Source organism: Triticum aestivum, chromosome 4D (assembly GCF_018294505.1).
Source record: "Triticum aestivum cultivar Chinese Spring chromosome 4D, IWGSC CS RefSeq v2.1, whole genome shotgun sequence".
Classification (NCBI taxonomy): Eukaryota; Viridiplantae; Streptophyta; class Magnoliopsida; order Poales; family Poaceae; genus Triticum; species Triticum aestivum.
In genome coordinates, this window is record NC_057805.1 from 275,330,137 (window position 1) to 275,350,912 (window position 20,776).

Here is a 20,776-nt window from a genome sequence, read left to right on the forward strand (position 1 = left end):
AATCTCGCTCGTTGGCGGATTTTGTTCTCGGGTCGTGATGAAATTGCGTTTTTTTGCAATTTTACTGCCTGCGACCTGAACCTCTCCTAGTGCTAGGTTGAACTTCCGCCAACATTGCCCAAATGGGGCTTGCGATATACCATTGGAAAGCTATGGACACTAGTATAATGACCCAAGTTAAAAAAATTAGCAAAATGTAAGCGGTTTAAGAGCAGTTTTGAATACCGTTTTTTCTTCATACAAAAAACATGAATCGTATTTTCGATGGCATTTCTAAACCGTTCATCGGGTTGAGGCAAATAATATGGTGTTGGAAAGCTGCTGTAAAACCGCTCCTTCCACATGTTGAAAGTTTTTTCTAATTCCTTATGGTTAAAGAGTAATTCGGAAAATTGTAAAATTTTCCAAACCGAAGAGCCGAGTTCGTATTTTCGATGTCCTTTCTAAACGGCCAATCCAATTGAGGCAAATGATACGGCGTTACAAAGCTTATGAAAATGCGCTACTTTCTCTAGTTGAAAGTTTTTTCTAATTTTGAACGGTTTAAAAGTAATTTAGAAAACGGTATAAGTTCCACCGAGTTCGTATTTTCAAGCAAATTTTTTAACCTTAAGTCCGAATGTAGCAACTGATATGGCGTTGGAAAGCTTGAAGAAATTCAAAACTTTTTGGTATATATTATTTCTCCCAATTCATTACCGTTTTATGTCAATTTTCAAAATGTCTAAAAATGTATTTTCGCTGTAATTTTTACAACTTTTATCGGAATGGGGCAAATAATATACCATTAAAAGGCTACGGAAAATGCGCAACTTTTTCATGTTGATGGTTTTCTCTAATTCCTATCTGTTTTCAAGTAATTTTGAAAATGGCGGGATCATTTGTTCTGCCTTTATCGTCAAACAGATTCTTCAAAAATGCACCGCGTGAAGAACTTGAACTTCTCGGCATGTGTACTTGAACTTCACTCTGTTTTTTCACGTGCTTTTCTTGCTCTTAACTCTTCATCCACTGCTCGTAGCTCTCCATCCACTAACTGGAATTGAGCAAGTGATATACCGATGGAGAGCTGTTGTAAACACGCAACTTTCCCGTGTTTATCATTTTTTCATACTTGTGACGATTTTAATAGTTTTTCATCTGAAATTCATTTAGTGTAGTTGGTGAACTTCCTGCTGGTTTCACATTGAACTTCTGTGACATATTTTTGTTTGTTACACAAATGATATTCTTTTTGTATAAACCTCTCTCACAATATTTTTTTAACTTTCTTCGTCCGAGGACTTGAACTTACACAAATGATATTCCTGCCGTTTTGAAGTAAATTAGAAAATGACGAGATCATGATTTCTTCCTTCATCGCGAATGGAAATGCACTGCGTCAAGTAGTTGAACTTCTTGGGCATGTCTGTATGAACTTCACTCTGTTTTTGACGTGTTGTTTTTTGCTATTTTTTGCACTGTGTGAAGTAGTTGAACTTCTGGGCATGTTTGTTTGAACTTCACTTTGTTTCACTTTATTGCATTTTTCTTATATGAAATACACACCATGTAGTATGTGAACTTCCGGTTGTTATCACTTTGAAATTATCTCTGGTTTGAGAGAATTATTTTGAAACACAAAAAACAACATATTTTTTTATGTATTTTGGACATCTCAATACACGGTGAACCTCTCTCACAAGAATTTTTTGAACTTTTCCTCGCCGAGCACTTGAACTTCTAGCAACCATTTTTTTTATGAGTTGTTTTTAAAAGTGCAAAAAATGGCGTTGTGTTTTTTATTTTTTGAACAGGTAAATCCTAGGTTTTAATAAACTCAGAACTTCTCTGTTATTTCAATTTGAACTTCACCTGTGGGTTATGGCCCATCTCATCACACTTATAGCTTTAACTCATCCTGGAGTTACAATTGCTCCATATTACCAATATTATACCTCCTTTATATCCAATAGTACTTCATCCCTTCATATTCTTGGGGTATCCCACTTATCGAGATAAAACTCCTACTTATTTTTCTCCGAAGTCCACTCCATGGAATATGATTATCTTTTCCAAGGGTCAAGTGTCCTCACAGGGTACTATCACCCTTGAAATGCACAAATTCATCCATAGACCATATTTCTCATATCCTCGGAAATGGTCAAAATCTTTCTTCATGGAGTAATCAACTCATAAAAACCCAAATCAGTACCAACGATGCTAACTTTATTGATTCTCAAATTATTACAATCGCCTGCATTTCCATTACATGCCTCAACTCAACACCTCAATATAAAAGAAATGTTCCCACTACTACTACTATATTTCTCACAGGCTCAACTATTTAACACGAATATCCTCATTGGGACAATCTCTGGCAAAGTGCCCTTCTTCATTCCAATGGAAACATATTACTTCTGACAAGTCTCGAGGTTTCCTTGTGATTACATAGCCTCCTTGGGTCCCCGGCTTCCTTTTTGGGCAACCGCTGATGTAGTGCCCTGAATCTTTGCACCTAAAACTTGTGATATGACTCAGCTTCTTCTTTGTAGGAATTGGGTTGTTCTTGGAGTCCAATCTATTTCTCTTCCTGGACTTTTCCATGCCAATCAGGGCTTCTATTTCCTATGGGTCTTACTTTACTTCCACTGTCAGGAATGCTACTAGATCCCGCTTCAGACAATTCTAGGAGATGTGTCCTTCTTCTCCACATGAATAGCATGACTTGGTGCAGGGTTTAATTGGGTCTTCTTCGGGTGTGTCCTCCACCTCTTCCCTCATCACAGGTTCTTCTAAAATTTCCATGAGGGCTCCTTTCATTGCTTCTTTCTTCTGCTGGACGGTTTTTTGAACCACGGGGTAAATGTGACACTGAGCAGGGTAGTGGGCAATCCCTTCACACAAGAAACAAGTAATCTGCCTAGTTGGGTATTGTTCCTCTGGGTGACTTCCTTCACAATGAGGGCATTCATTCTTGTGTTCTTTATGGTTGTGTACTATTTCTCCGCAGAGCTTGCATGCACAAGGTTTCTTCATATCATTTCCATAAGGCTTCAATTTCTGGGACACAAGACGAGACCTTTGCAGAGTCAACTTAAATTCCGTCCAAATGGTTACTCCTTGCCATCCATTGATGGTTTGGTACATCCTCCACCAAGTAGCAGCACCTCTTTGAAAGCACTGAAGAGCATGCTGGGCCATATCCTTTCCGGCTATAGTGTTATTCTTCATGTGATCTTCCATGTTCTGAATCCATCGGCCCGTCTCTAATTGATTCATCGGTCCAGAAAATATGAGTTCATCTCCATTCATCCTCTATTGCTTCATGGTGAGATAAGAGAGATAGAGAGGGATACACACAATACAAACAATAGTTTTGAGAAGACAGATTTTATTTTGTGGCTGTCGGAAAAACTTCAAACAAATGATAGCTCACAATCGTCGCATCTAACGTAAGTATATAACAGGGGTTTGGTCTTCTTCTGATCGTGCTTGCTGATCTTCTCAAGTTCTTCTGCCAGATCATCTTTGTTGACGTGAAGTCTCTCGTGATGTCCTTTAATATTCTGGAGTTGCAATCCAAACTTCTGGATTTCAACATCCTTGGCATGAACCATGGCCCTACTATCCTTCAGTTCCTGACAAATCTCCGGTATCTCGAGGTTTTGCTCCTCCGGTTTGGCTACTTTCAACTTTTGGGTCCTGAGTTCTTCACGAAATGCTTCCTTGTTAAATACGACTTCTTGAAGGTCCAACTTAAAATTCTTGATGTAATACTCCAGATCCTGACGATACACTAGCTAAGGTTGAAACTTCATCTTTTGCTGATAGGTGCTCCATTAGCACTTTTGTCCTCAATCCTTCCGAAGAAATGCATGCTTAACTCAGCACGGTGACAATAGCATAAGCGGGCGATGACATCATGGATAGCCGTGTTTATGCCCATGTCATTGCGATGAGCTATCATTCCATAGTTGACATCTCCTGCCTTAGAGTTTTCTTGACAAAAAAACTCTGAGTTTTAACGCTCCATGTTCCGGTCTTTCTCCGACACACCTTGATCTCAGGTATTGGCAGCTTCAATAGTCTGACAAGTTCCATAAGGGTAGCCTTCCTAGGTCATACCAATCTGGAAATTCTACATTGCCTTCAAATTCTCCTAGTCTTCGGAGGCTTCAACTGTTGCAGTTTCCATTATTATAATGCACGATAAAATCCTCTTTATTCCAAAGTGGTCTTAGCTGTCCGATATCTTGTACTTCTTGGAGTGGTTTCATCAGTCGAATCTTCGTGTGGTCAATGGGGAAAAGGGGTATAGTCGAACTAAAAGTGAATATTTGATAAAGTTCAGAAAAGAAGAGAGGTAAAGATATTTTTGAAAATAAAGTTTTAGAGAGAATCTTTCCTATGGGCTTTCTAGTTTCTAGGGTCACGTCCTACAGTCAACATGTGCTCTGATACCATCTTGTAGCGACCCAACCCAAAGGGATCGAAGTCTCTATGCTTAAGTGTCATCCCTGGATCGGTATGCTGACACACATAGTACTCGAGGATTTATAACAGAGGTAAATCACATGTATAAAGTAACGTAAATACTATTAGCTCAAACCATATAGCGAAAGTAACAACAAGGTTGTGGAGTCCCAACAACACCAATGGCAAAGTTGAGTGTAGACATCGTAACCCTAACTTATCACTTACTCGTCGTAAGAATCCTGCAACATGAGACATTGCAGCCATATAGGTCAGTACATTGAATGTACTGGCAAATTCACACCATAGAATAATGATGAATAATAACTATCTCTATATGCATATTTGGCTGGTGGAGGCTCTAAGTTTAATTTTGCATAAAGCTAATTTTTCCCTACTACAAAGGAATAAATTCTATTTACTACTAAGTTAAAATTAACCATATTGAGAAGGTAACCCCAACTCAATCCCAAAATCACCAAATCATTAATAACCCAACAATTTCATTAAATAGAGTGATGAGATCAACCAATAATTCAAATACCAGATACTCAAAATGTCCATAACCGGGGACACGGCTAATCGTGATTAGTTTGTACACTCAGCAGAGGTTTGCGCATTTCCCCCCACAAGACTCGATCTCCTCCGTTGAATTTCTCGGACTGCATGATGTTTGAGAAACGGATGATCGAGACACAGTCTATCCAAAGAGGTCCCCTTAACCGATAGATAGGCCGGTACACCTACAATCCCCTACATCTGCTAGCCTATCATGGAAAGGTTTCCCACAACTTACTCAACTATGCCAGAGCCCATAATGGCTTGTGGCTGCACACGTAAGTTTCTAGGCATGAAATATCATATTATCCCTTTGAGCCTGGGTGGCATTCCATAGGATGATCACACGGGTCCCCTGGATCTTCTAGGACAACACTGGATTCCCCAGGTGTCCGGGCAATCGACTGGTATCCCAAGGGTGGCCCAACCATTCCACCCAGATGTGTATTAAAGTAGCCACCTTAAGTTCCCCTTAGTTATTATCTCTCACAGCTTGCATGTTTCTCACATACCAATCCCCGTGTACGTGCATGGCTAAGAAATATGAGCATAACGTATATTCCCGGGATGATCAAAGGTATTTGGTTCCTACCTCATCCACTACATAGCAATAACCACATGTTCCCAATCCTACTCATGCAATATTTGATGGGTGTATCTAATGCAAGTAAAACTGGGTATAGGAGAAGTATGATCAAAGTGTGAACTTGCCTTGTACTGTTGATGAAGATTCTTCGCACTCATAATTCCTGATAGTTCTACTCGTCACACTCCGATCAATCTATCGTAAGCAAGCAATTGCATACATAAGCACTCAAAAATAAAATTCGAAGAAAAGATTTCGAAAAACTTCAAAAACAGGCAAATAACTCTTGCGAACATAAAACAATTTTCAACAGTATTAAAATTATGTGGATTCATTCTTAACAGAAAGTTTAGATCAAGAGCTCCAATTTGCAAAAATAATCAATTAAATCAGAGTTATAAAACTCAAGTTATGATCAAAAGAACTTCAAATTCAAATATGGTTGAAAGCAAGTATTAAACTTTCAAAAACATGTTTAAGTTGGTTATCTGGATAGAGAGGATCGTAACGGAGAATTTGGCGTTGGTTACGTTGGATTTGGATAAACGAGCAAAAAGTTGTGAGGGTTTAAAGATCAGGGACTAATCTGTGAAGAAAATAATTACGGATAGGTCCATGGCCGAAAATAAACAGAAAAAGAAAAATCTATCGGACGAACATCTGCTAACAGAGACTAACGAATCAAAATGTTCGTTGACAGATCTAAAAGAACGAACGTTCGCTAACTAAACTAACCTAATAATAAACCGGCTATTCTAAAAAACCGATAACGAAGAACCGGATTGGGGTTCGGTTTATACCGGTTCGGCGGTTTGGGCGGAGAAAACTGGCGGCGAGTCGAGACGGCGGACAGCGGGCGGCGGGCGGCGTCTCTGGCGACGGGCGGTGCGGCTGCGTCGGCGGGAGGCGGTGCGAGGCGGCAGCGGCGTGCGGCGGCGGCAGCGGCACGATTTGTGTGGAGAGGGGGGCGGGGCCTCGGCCTTATAAAGGGGCCGGGGAGGGCGGCTTGGAGGAGGGGCAAAGAGGGCGGTGGGAGGAGTCCGAGCCGGACTCGGGCGGCGGCGCGGGCGTGTGGCGGCCGGACTCCGACGGGAGTCGGTCGCGGGGGAAGGCGCGACGCTGGGCCGGCTGGGCTTTGGCCTAGTCGGCCCGAAGAAATGTTTTAAACACATAACAGAAATAAAAGAAATAACAAAATAATAAAAATGATATTTATACATATTATATATCAAAAAAATTAGAAAAAGATTTTCTATAACATGAACATTTTTCTAGCGTCAAGTAAAATCCACAAAAATTTAAATAAAGCAAACAGTGCTACTAATTTATTTAAAACCAACTAGAAATATTTTAAAATACCAAAATAATTTCAAATTTATTTCTCACCAATTTTCTAATGTAGGGAATCATTTTACCCTAATTTCCATATATTTTATTTTTGGAGAAAACTAATTTGAATAAAACCAAATAACTTCAAATTGAAAATAATTTCAAAGGGAATTTATATTTGATTCATTGAAACTTCCAACTCATATTTCATATGATTTGAAGAAGTCATTTTATCTTCTCTCATGAAAATCATTGAGTTGCATAAAGTTTCTGAATTTGAAATATTTCCAAATGAAATTGAAATATTCTCAAAACCCTTTTTCATTTAATTAAATGGAAGAAGTCATATAATCTTCACTCTAGGGTTTTATGATGAAATGAATTTGAATTCATGGATATTATAAATGCAAGGTGAAAGTTTGGGAAAGTCCTTTTATTCCCTCTCATTTAACTTTCAAAAAGTTCCAAATTTTACTCAGTTTCACACAAGCAACCACACCACAATCAAACAATCAATCAAAACTATGTATTTAATATAACATTCCAAAATTTAGAATTTTGGGATGTTACAAAAAATTGAATGATGCCCTAAAGAAATTCAAAGCTGCGGTGCTTATGCTAAGAAAGTGAACGTAGGCGCCGGTCATTGGATAATAGTACCTGATTCTCAGCGGCGTATGGGTATCGATGTTATACTTGATAGCTAAGGATCGTCGATGGTGCTCGTGTTGCGGTTAACTTTGGGCCGGCTGTCGCCATCGCTGAAGCGGCTCCGGTGCTTCGGTTGCGGCGCCTGTCGACATACAAGAAAGCTCATCTGTGGTAAGTGAACAGTTGCACGATAAAGAAGAGAAAAACCGAAGGAGTACAAATCGAAATAACCTGGTCAGGCTGCGGCGTCAATAAAGCAGGGCCGGTGGAGTTGAATATGGCGTCCGTGGAGCGGGTCCGGTGCAGTGGACGAAGGCTTCGGCGGGCGCGCGGTATAGTGCTTTCGGTGAGGCGGATCTGTTGCGGCGGATGATGGCTTGTATGAAGGGCCAGCGATGGGGCGGACGAGGGAGTCAATGAAGGGCAAGCCAGTCGCTGAAGTGGCTCCGATGAAGTGGTGAGTTGGCAGTTGGGGGTTCCAAGGTGCGGAAGGTAGATCCGGCGGGGTGTGAGGTCCACCGCTACGGCGGAGGACTAGATTCGGCGGCTTGTCGTGGTTGGGGGGTCAGGGAGGGGAAGGGGAGGGGAGGGGCTCTGGGGAAGAATGTTGGGGGCAAATAGGGGGAAACAATGGGGTTACCAAAGTAGCCCTTTTCCATACATGTAGCAGGGGTAAAACAGGAATATCACAGGGCTAAACTTTTGGGCACGAGATATTTCAATGTGAGTGGGAAGTTTGAAAGCTTTTGGCGCCTGAAATTATAAGTGTTCTGCTCTTTTACGGCCGACTATGACATCATGGTCGAGAATTTATTTGTTTTGCACGCAAAAAAAGTGCAAGTTTCGAAAATCAATGTCTCCAACTCGAAACTTAGATTGTCCATTCAATTCAAATATGGATCATTGAGCTAGTGCGAGCAAATACCATCATACGGTCCAATTCAAATGAAATTCCAAATGTGTTTATCCTAAATATGATGACAAAAGCAAAAATGTGTATGTGTATGAATAAAGTGGATGATTATATAGTTTGAACATGCCCATATGTGTATATCTCTAGGTTTGATATATGAATTTGAAATCACGAAATCCCGGCTTAAAAAATGTACCTCCGTTTAAATGAATTACAAAAGCTAATGATGGAGTCGAATTCCAAAATTCCAATCTTAGGTTTGTAATTTTGGTACATCAAGGTATATCACGCATGTTCAAAAGTATCGTTATCTCATAGTCCAAACTGTGAAACAAATTGATCAACCATGAGTGCACACACTATTGACCATATATATCTCAATGACTCTAAAGTCCCTCAAACATAGACACCTCACTCTTTATCTGAAGCCAACCCCCCCCACCCCCCGGTCGTCCCCTCCCCAACCCCCCCCCCCACACACACACACACACATTCGTTCTCTCCCCCAGACACGAACACACGAGCACATTAACACCCCCCTCTCTTCTAAAGTCCGGACCCCAATATAGGTCTCTTATCACTTTGTCTCTCGGGCATGCACACATCTCTTCGCCCACTCTCTAGATCTCCCAGCATCTCTCTTTCCCAAGCACATGCACTATGTAGAGTGTATCTTTCCCATACACACAAAACGTCGCCCCCAAACGTCTATCTCCCTAGTTATGTGGTTCTCGCACACTCACCTCACACACCACCCCCACTGCAAGCAAGCACACTTTGTCTCCTTGTGCACCACTCTCCTCTTTCAATCTGTCCCACATGCGGACCCGCCCAGCTCCTTCCCTGTATACATATATGCCGTGACTCTTTCCATAGCTCCCTAATGTATCATCGTTCTCAATCTCGCATGTTGTTCTCTACACCATTTATTCGAGATCTCTCATGAAGTCCCTGTCACACACACGATGACTCGATTCCCTTGCGTCTCCGTACATAGGCCAATTTCGAACAACATCAACATTGTCTCCCTATCTATACGCCACTTATGGACACAAACGACCCCTCTCTTCCTCTCTCTCTCTCTTTATCGCTCGCTCGCTCTCACACCCCTCTCCCACACACACTCAATGTCTCTTCCAAATAGTCTGCTCCCCGCCCTCACCCATGCTATCCCGCTACTACACATGCCTTTGTCTCTCTTTGACACACATGTCACACCATTCCCCCTTCCCTTATACTAGGTTTACATCATTAGTGTGGTCTCTCTACTCCACATACACACACTCCCTCTCACACACAAACGCGCGCACAAACACACACAGACACCCACAAACACCCATCTATCTGGATCCTTCTTTTAAGACACACACCCTTGCATATTCTCTCCAGCTCTAGATATTTATATATCCCCCCTCTCTCTAGCTTAGATACACACCAAGATTCTCCATCTCTCTAACTCAAACATCTCTCCCCATGTCCCCATGTGTATCCCACACACTCACTCTCTGATTATGTCTATGTGTCTCCACATTACACAACGCAAAGCCCCATGTACATCTCTCTCTATCCTCCACACACATAGACACAAAGAATCTCTTATCATTGCCTCAGTCTCTAGACATATCACACACGCACTCTCTCTCACACACACAAACACGCTCAACAAGGGTTTCCCCGTGAATAACTTACCGTCTATTCATCAATAGTCGTGGAGTACGGCGAACACGAGACATGAAAAAGAATAAATCTACACGTGCGTAGACCACCTAGTATGACTACTAGGACTAGAGCAAGCCAAAAGCGCACCACCGTCACCCCCTCCTTATCGGCGACGGGAAAACCTTTGTTTTACACAGTCGACAAGTCATTGTGCTAAGGCCCCACATGCTGAGCCGTTTAATAGAATGTAGATCCTAGTTTACGGAAACAAGTATCGATACTACGTTTGTATCTCCATACTTATATTTCTTCTCTTACAAAAAAATCGAGTTGGTGATGATGGTATGCGTGCCATCTTGCAATATAGACCGTCCGTTCTATATCTGACCAATGGAAATTAAACTAAAAGATACCTGCACCTCTCTCCACATTTACAGACAAGGTCTTCCCTCGTTCATCCTTATCTCCAACAACCTCATTGTTGAGCAATTAAAAAAGGAAGCCTCTGGAACAAACTGGCCTGGTGGCCACTATAGGCGTCGTCCATCCCCATGCCTCCGCTCAGTCCGACCACCAATCACCACCACGCCCCACTCCTCTTCACCTTATCTCCTCTTTCTCGAGATATCATTAGTTTTTACACATGGGATTACACCTGCATGGGTCAATCACAACAAGTGTTTTATAAAAAAAATGCATCTTAATGTTCCATGCAATGCACGGACATCTTGCTAGTACTCCAACAGAAGACTAAGTTGGTGATGATGGTGTGTCTGCCATCCATCATTTCTAACCATTAGATCTACATCTAACGACTATGAGGTAAGTTGTTGCCTTTTGTCACCAACATCCCACTTCTCCGCCAGTTTGCAGAAAAAATCCATAATTAGTATCTTAAAACCAACCAGACCCTCCCCACCTCACCAAAACAGCCCCAAGGAATATTTTCTGATTGAAACATACACTGGTACCCGTCGGTGCTAAACAAACGGTTTTTAACCCCTTTCCGCGACGGCATTCGGAACCGTCGCCAAGTGAGTGTAGGCGATAGGGGGGTCCTTCCCACACGACCCAGAAACCGTTGGGGATATGCCCTCTTCGCACACACGCTCGGCAAAATGAGGTCGTGTGCGACCAGCAAGCACTCAAATATAGAAATACGTACAATAGTGCTAAAAATACAATTATACAGGCAAAATTATTTCCGGTCGTAAGTACATCCCACACAGTCAGTCACCGCTAAACGTTTCCGTTCGTATATACATCCCACACAGTTACTCCAAGGAAAATGTTTGTGCAAGGTGGCGTAATGCAAACAGTTTTCAAGAGAATGTCGTGTGTGATTGTTCATTGATCCAACACGGTTTATTCCTAGAAACTATGTGCGTTGCCTGAGGTCATTGGCCACGGTGTTTTCTCATTAACCGTTTGCAATAGGAAAAACCTATTAGCAAGCTAATTGGCCAATTAGCAGGCTAATTACCCTATTATTATTAATACATTTACTAATCTAATTGACATTCATATTAAGCACATAATATATTCCATTTCCATATTAAGGAAGCAGGATTTCATAATTGAAATACATCGGAGTACAACATGATATAGCTTCAGCACTCAGCTACCCCATTACACAACTGCACGAGCAACAAGTTTCACATGCAACATCTAGAACCTTTTGAAATTAGCATCATAGACGGTACATAGAGAGATGCATCTAATCTGGAAAACTGCTGAAGCGGAAGGCGAAAATTGAACCTTCATTCATGTTGAAGGTCTTTGCAACTTTAGGCCAGTGCCTGTGGATGATTGACCGTCCATCCTTCGACCTCTTCAGGAACACTTCAATATTGAACCGTGGGTGTTGTACGAAAACTTTCCTCACCTCCTAACCATAGAGGTGGTTTGAGTGGTAATCATCACTGAAGCCTGAAAACAAGGATGTGCATAAATATCTTCTCTATATTGGAAATAGGGCAAAGGAATAAAAAAAGGCAAGGTATAATTGTTAGTACCATCTTGTAAACCTCAGTGCTCCCCATTGTTTCCCTGCAACACATATAAGGTAGTCAGTCATCAGGTTAAGTAAGGGTTCGCATGCTATCAGTAAAATATGTTGATGAAAAATAAGCGCATTGCAGATTCATCAGATTAATTCAAGCCACATGGAAAACCCATTTATCCAAACCAAGCATGATTAAGAACTAGGAAATATAGCACTTGAATATGTTTCTCATGTATTAAGTGCAGCCAAATTCGATTTATTCCTCACATGGTATACAATAAGAGAATGCAGCCACGACAATTGAACATTGCATTGCAGAATTGAACCAAGTAGTTAACTGAAAACCACAACAAATGAACCAAACCTTAACTGAGCACCACATTGCACAATATAACATACTCCTAATAGAAGATCAGACAGTTAACCAAACCAAGCATGCTTAACAACTTGGAAATATAGCAATTGTATTTGTTTCTCATGTATTTAGTATAGCAAAATTCGATTTATTCCTCAAATGGTATACAATAACATAATGCAGCCACAACAATTGAACATCGCATTGCAGAATTGAACCAAGCAGTTAACTAAACACCACAACAAATGAACCAAACGTTAACTGAGCACCACATTGCACAATATAACATACTCCTAATAGAAGATCAGACAGTTAAACAAACCAAGCATGCTTAACAACTTGGAAATATTTCACCCTGAAGAATTGAACATCACATTTGCAGAATTGAACCAATCAGTTAACTGAACACCACATTGCACGACATATATAACATATACACTATAGCAAAAGATTGCATGGTAAAAGTAGATAGCACAATTCACTAGAATTTCTTAAGGAAAGGCAGTAGCTAGCAAACTGAACATGGGTCCTTATAGTGGGCTAATAAGACAAGCTACTCCTCATTGTCGGAGATATCGATGATGATTGGCTCCTTGGACATGGAAGAGGGCGAGGCCTCCGCATAGTGGGTGCCCTCATTGTAGTGGTGAGTTGTCTGAGCCGCTCCGGGCACCAACCTGCTGGCTCTCGAGATGAGGTAAGCATGTGCACGCTGAGAAAACACCTCGTAGTCTTCATCGAAGGCACCGACGGTGGCCTCGAGAAAACACCACAAACTATCGTTTAAAGCAACCAACCGTGTCGCGGCGTCGGCGCGCGAGGCGTCAACGGTGGCCTTGACGGCGAGGTGCTCCTCCAAGATCTGGGAGTCGACACGAATGGAAGTCATCGCGACCTCATCCGCGCGTGCGGCCGCGATTTGCTTCTCCGCTGCCAAATTCTCCTTGAGGTCCTGGCTATACTACGTGCACCATGGCTTAGGCCGGCGCATATTTGGTGGAGGGGTCGGTGATTTGGGTGGAAGCTGTCGTGCTCGCGCCGGCGGTTGGGGCATGTGGGATGTGGAAGGAGGAGGAGGATGGGGGTCGGGTGTGGATTACCTGCCTGGATAGGCGAGGCCGAGCAGCGTGAAGGAGGGTTGCCGGCGAGAAGGCGGTGCTGCAAGCAAGGAGTGAAGGTTTCAGCTTGGAAAGGAAGGCGGAAAGAGGGGAAATGTGGCCTTTTGTTAGGGGGAGGGGGCGGGGAGGTAGATATTTCCGCGAAAGCTGAAAATTTGGAATCGCTTCAGCCAAAAAACTGGCGTGCAAAGTGTCATCAGACACGGTCCCTTATTCGGAGCGGGCTGTGGACTGTAGCCGTCGCACCTTCTCGCGTAAGCCGTATGCGTACTATACTCCGATGGTGCTCCAAGATATTTTGTGCTGCATCTCACACGGTTGGCTATAATAAACTGTGTGGGATCTACTTGATTTTCGTCTTGATTTGAGTTACATAATGGGGTCACAGCGGCCATGGACGGTGTTTGAATTGCTAGACCTTTTATCTGCAGTGATCATAAAAGAATTTGAATTATTCAGGGTTCGTTTGGACATTTTTATGCATTAGCTGAGTTTACAATGCATTTTTGTGCATAATTCAAATTTGAACTACATGCACATGCTCGAGTGCATATAAATTGGTTGAAAATCAAATCTTTCCTTAGGTCCATGCTTAGGTCCCATGCAAGAAATGGGAATGAATGTCAAACACCAGGGCACCGTTGATTGCCGACAAAACATTAAGATACCTGGTTTTTAAATTCTAGTAAATCCAAAACTCGTCTGAAATTCATGAAACTTGCCATGCTATCATAGAGCGGCATCAACATGTTGTGGTAAATTTTTGTCCCATTTGGGGCAGGTTTGGGTATATGCTTCTCACAAACCAGAGCTTTTCACAACAAGCATGATGGTTTCGGTAGGGAACGCCCCACCTTTGGGGACGAAACTATATCCATTGCCTCTTATTGCTTTCAAAATTTTCTCATGTCAACGTAGAACAACAGGAGTGTTGTGTTATTTTTTGTGATTTTTTAGGGTTCGTTTGGACCTTTTTATGCATTAAGTGAGTTTTCAATGCATTTATGTGCATAATTCAAATTTGAACTACATGCACATGCTCCAGTGCATATAAATTGGTAGAAAAATCAAATCTTTGTCCTTGGGTGCATGCTTAGGTCCCATGCAAGAAATGGGAATGAATGTCAAACACCCTGCCACCGTCACTCGTCCGCAAACATTGAGATACCTTGTTTTTAAATTCTAGTAAATCCAAAACTCGTCTGAAATTCATGAAACTTGGCATGCTATCATGGAGCGGCATCAACATGCCGTGGTAAAAAAAAATTCCCATTTGGGGCAGGTTTGGGTATATGCTTCTCACAAACTAGAGCTTCCCACAACAAGCATGATGGTTTCGATAGGGAACATCCCACCTTTGGGGACGAAATGATATCCATTGCCTCTTATTCCTTTCAAATTTTTCTCGTGTCAACATAGAAAAACAGGATTGTTGTGTCAATTTTTGTGATTTTTCGGGATTTGTTTGGACATTTTTATGCATTAATTGAGTTTTCAATGCATTTATGTGCATAATTCAAATTTGAACTACATGCACATGCTCCAGTGCATATAAATTGGTTGAAAAATCAAATCTGTCTCCTTGGGTGCATGCAAGATATGGGAATGAATTTCAAACACCAGGGCACCGTTGATTTCCGGCAAAACATTGAGATACTTTGTTTTTAAATTCTAGTAAATCTAAAACTCGTCTGAAATTCATAAAACTTGGCATGCTATCATGGAAGGGCACCCGACATGTTGTGGTATTTTCCGTGTCCAATTTGAGAGAAGGCGCACTCGAATAATGATAGCCAAGAAAGGCATTTTGAAAAAATAGCTGCCACTTGTGCAAGCTCATCGGGAAGCGTACAAGATGTTCAACGCAGGATCTGTGCATCTCTTCAACGCAAATGGTTCAGATTATGGTATGCAAATTAAAGCCAGACTTTGGCGCTAAGCCAAGAGACACTATGATTTGTCAAAATATGCAGCTAAAAATCAATAGCACTATCTATTTTTTGCAACTAAAATTCAGTAATTAAGCATAGATTTCATTCATACTAGAGATTAAGCAGTCGTTCTCACCGGGAAGCGAGACAGCCTTGGACCGCCGCCGGCCTTGCTCCCTCTAGTCAATATTAATGGCGCCGCCGAGCGGCCGCACCCCCCCATCCTCGCCACACACACAACTCCTCTCACTCCGCCCGCATCCTCGACGCCGCTCTGAGTCCTCAATGCCGTCAGTGTATGAGGATGCCGCCGAAGAGCCCCATCGGAGGGAGTGGTGACGCCGGGGCGGCTGAACCACCGGAGCACGGCGTGAATATGGAGACAGAGGTTTCCGTCACCGCCGACGAGGTGGAGAAAGAGGCTGCCAACAAGCGGAGCCGGGTCGAGAAAGGACCGCAAGCGACTCCAGCAGGCCTAGACTTCATCAACAACCTCCCCGATGGTATGTTGATAGTCATCATATCCCTCCTCCCAATCAAATATCGGGCAAGGATAGCCGCCCTTTCTCGGCGGTGGCGCCCCCTATGGCTCCGCACCCCTGTCGACCTCCTCGACGCCCACAAGCTCTGCCATGGCTATCACCAAAGCTTGGATGCGTTCTCCCAGATCCTCGGCAGTCATGATGGCCAAATCAAAGGCCTTATCACGGGCAAGTTCCGTTCCAATGGCAAGGACCGAGCCAAGCTTGACGAGTGGTTCCGATCCCCCGCCATAGATCAACTTGAGAAGCTAAGTTATAATGATGGGCATATGCACTTGCTGCCAACGTCCGTGCTCCGCTTCGCGCCCACGCTGCGCCTCGCCAACTTCATGAACTGCCATTCCCCCCCCCCCCGCCCCCCCGAATGACGCGCCCGCTCTTTTTCTACCATGACTGAAGCACCTCAAGCTCGTCGTCGTTAGCATCCCAAAGGATGACATGGAGCGCCTGCTCCGCGGCTCTACTGCACTTGAGTTCCTTCGTCTTCAGGCGATGAATTGGTCGAGTACCTTGCACATCACCTCCAGGACTCTCCGGACTATTTATGTGTGTTGCTGGTGCTGCAACGAGAGATCACAAAAGGTGGACCACAATATGGTCATCCAGGACACACCTTCACTTGAGAGATTACTTGTAGTTGATCAACAAGGTCCAACAAGAATCAATGTCATTTCTGCGCCGAAATTGAAAGTGGTGGGCTACTCATCTGTCAAATACTACAACTTTCAGGTACAACAGTCGCCTTATATACCTCTCCTTCTTGATATCCTGCAGTAGTGATAATATATCTCTAGTGATATATGTATATCAAAATTAGAGTGTTCTGTATCAAGTTTGTGAATAAGTATTATTCTAATTATGATCTGTTGCAACGAACGTGAACATTGCTAGTATTTCCAACCATGCCAAAAAAATGCTAGTATTTCTAGAGTTTCGAGTTTTCCATCAAGATATTAGTCACTCATGGTTGATATTTACTTTCAATCACTTACACATAGGCACTATGTAACTAGCATTGCTTATTGGCTTCCAAAGCTTAACTTTCACTCCTACTTACAATATGTAGAGTATTAACAAAAAACTACCACTTTCAACCAGCCCTAGGAAGAAACTATTGTACAAAAAATAGCAAAAACATACCCAAAATTTCTTAATCCGCAGCAAAAACTACTACTTAGTGCTGACTAGGCTCGTTTAAACCCGTTTATGACAGGGTTGGCCCACACGTCCGTGCTGACAAGGCAGCTTAAACCAACATATTTTGTTTGACCGTTGACACGAGGACCCACATCTGACCTTCTATCCTGTTATTCCCCCTCAAATCATTTTTTTCTGAACATTACTTCAAATAGTAGTGATGCGTGTTTGTCGGTGGCGCCGGTGATGAGCGAGTTGGTCGCCACTCCGCCGGACGGGCCGGACGCCGCGCTAGCCTCGGCACGGGTTGGCAGGCTGGCCTGAGCGTGACTCACGCGCGAGCAAGCCACCGTGCTGGCCTTCGCTCGAGCCAGTTGGCTAGCCTTAGCGCGGCTCACGCGAGCAAGCCGCCGCGCCGTCGTGCCAATCTAGCTAGCAAAACTTGCAGACAAGCAGCTGGACGGAGCTATCTTGGCTAGCTAGCAGCCGCGAGCGCCGGATGGAGCTAGCATCCGGGCTGCCGCAAGATGGGCTCCGCACCGCCGGCGGTTTTGACCTCGCCTTCTGCCGGCGGCGGTAGCTGCATCCCATGGCCGAGGATGACTAGGTGGACGGGCCGGAGGTAGGAGGTCACTCGGGGATTTTTGTGCAGACAGACATGTAGGTCCCACAAGTCATAACGCCTAAATTTCCGGTCGAATAGAAGGCGTTGACTTAAGGGGCGACATGGGTTGAAACGTGCCTAAAATGGCACTTTGTAGAGTAGTCGTTTCTTGGTAGGGCTGGTTGGTAAGGGCATGTACAATGGTTGATAAGGTAGTCTTATCTTAAGTCTGCCACGTATGCAAGTGGTAGTAGTTTCTTGGCATGATTAGTGGTTTCTTGTAAGGAACAATGTACTACTAGCGACGAAAGGCGATTGTAGGTTGTGTTGTACTCCAACGAGTACTACTAGTGGTCGTGGGAGTGTATACCTCGTTTTGTGGGTTCGATCCCGGCCGAACACACGTCGGCCTTTTTTTAAATAGTAACTTTGCTGCGAGCCAATATTGTACACGGGTAGTTTGAGTTTTGAAGTCGGACGGACATGTTCCACCACAATCTGGGTGCACTGGATAGCCTAGCCACGTGAACGGGTTTTCCTTCCCATCATCTCGTGGCTCGCGTGCTCGCCTTAGCCGCACCTCGCTTGCAGCTTCCTCGTCAGCTAGTAGCATATTTATACTAGCGCCTCCCAATTAAGCCCGAGGAGCCAGAAAAGCCTGGCACGGCATTGGGAAATGTGCAATATGGCTCTATATGTAAAGTGCTAGTACTCTACTACTCTGTAGCTTGTGGCGTTGCACGCATGGACTTCACTCTATTATCAGCTCTATAAAAGAAATTCCTCTTGACGTGATTTTTTTTGAAGCGGAGGCAAAAGCTTTGCCTCATCTCATTCATAAATAAGGAACTACTAACAAAGTTCGACGAGATCCATTACACCTGCACAAATGGAAGCGAAAAGCCTAGTCTTGCCATATCAAATAACTCAAATGTTCTGCCCCTGCAGTAACCGTCGCTGATAAACAGGCTGCTAGTGTGTGTGTGAGAGGAGCGGCTGAGTAGGCCAGCTACATGCTTGAATAGACCACCGAGAGTACCCACTACGCAGGTGTACTTTCCCTGCATTGATAGTACGGCGATGGTTCTAGCGAACAGTACTAGCCTCCACTTCCAACTGTAGCTCCTTGGCCCCGAGATTCAAGAGTTCTAAACTGGCGCACTATACTAGAAGTACGGTACATCGCACTACTAGTTGAGATAGTAGTACTAGTACTGCTATAGTACGAGTACATAGTAAATAATAGCCGCACCCCTTCGCTAAGGAACGATCGAGGAGCTATAGTTGGAGGGGACGAGGCCCTACGGTTACTACGCTCTTATCTCCTCCTCGCCAGTTCCCCTCCCCCCGAAGAGAAGGCAATTCGTCGCTGCTCCCATGGATTTGCCAGGCGGTTCTCCTCCTCGTCGGGGCTAGGAGACCATGGACGACGATCCTCTGGGAGAAATCGCATGCCGCTCTGACGTTCTCACCGCCGCAAGACTCGGTGCTTCCTGCACCAACTTTTTCAAGACGGTGCTTAAACAGGCCTGGGACAAGGCCGTGCTTGTTGGTCTTCCATGCATCCTTGAGGAGAAGGTTCTTCTATGGGACAATCCTTTGAACAGTCCAACGCTCCCAGGCCATGGTTGCACGTTGACTCCGCTAGAGTTGCCGACCTTGAGAGCTAGTCGGATTTTGTCCGATGAGCAGGTCAGTCATGGAGTTTGATCATGTAGTACTTAGTTATTCCATTCCCATCCCGTAATTTCTCCCCTACCCACCGTCTTATATATAGGTCTGGGTCGGTGCCAACAAAGATTAGCTAGGATACCTCCGGCCGGATACCACCATAATTTTGCACAACATCCACAGCAGTGCGGCCGTTCCCGTAGACCCCTTCTCCACCATTGGGATCGGCCTTCCGGACTGGCTGGGCTTGAATACGTATGATGATGCCTGCATGAGATTGAAGAAGATAGCAATTGCGGGCCCACCGACAAATCGACGCGGCTACGACAATTACTATCTCATTGTGGTGTTCGACATAAGGATTTCCATCAATACAAGAGGCAGTAACGGCGGACAGGGCAGAGGCTGGCGCATGTTGGCCGTTGAAGATTTGTACCCCTACACGTTCGAAGACGCCGTGTTCCATCTAGGCCGCATCTTCGTGGTGACAAGCCAGGGGACTTGTTTCATCTGGTTGCCATCCTATGATACGGGAGATTACAAACGGAATGCACAAACCATCATTTGCATCCCTAACGGTACTCCATTATTTTGCAGGGACCAGTCATCCCCCGATCAAAATAAGATCGCCGATCCTAGATGTGCATTTGCATCCGCGATTCGGTCTAACCTGGAACCTTGTAGCTAACTTTGGCATATTGGGATCAACTATCTTAGTAGTCGTTACCCATGGTACCACTAATGTGCAACATGGTCACACAATCTACCACGATCGGAGCGTCACCATCTACCCAGGTATTCCATTTAGTATTATATTTTTTAACTCTCTCGCCTTCTCTTTCATTGTTGTACTATTTACTAGTACTAGTAGGAGTACCTTTTACCTTGGAGGACGTGTATAGCTAGCTAGGCCCTTTAAGACTTGGACCCACTAGCTGCCACCATTTTTGTTTTTCCATGTCTTACTATCTCATCCATGTAGCCAAGAGTGGCTATATATAATAAGCCGGTTATTTTACTTCCTCTATACCGGAGTAGTACTATTTGCTGCACAGTATTACTAACCGCCATATTTGAGCACAACATTATTATGCATGGACCTTGACTATGTAAGTCACCATGTGTCCCGATCTGAGATGCCATGTGTACCAAATGAACGGTGCCGAGTTTGACCCTCGTGATGCTACGTGGGTGCCGAGGAACACTCTTGGAGAGTACTCTCTTTTCATTGGGGACAACTACCCCATTGTGAAGCGGATGCC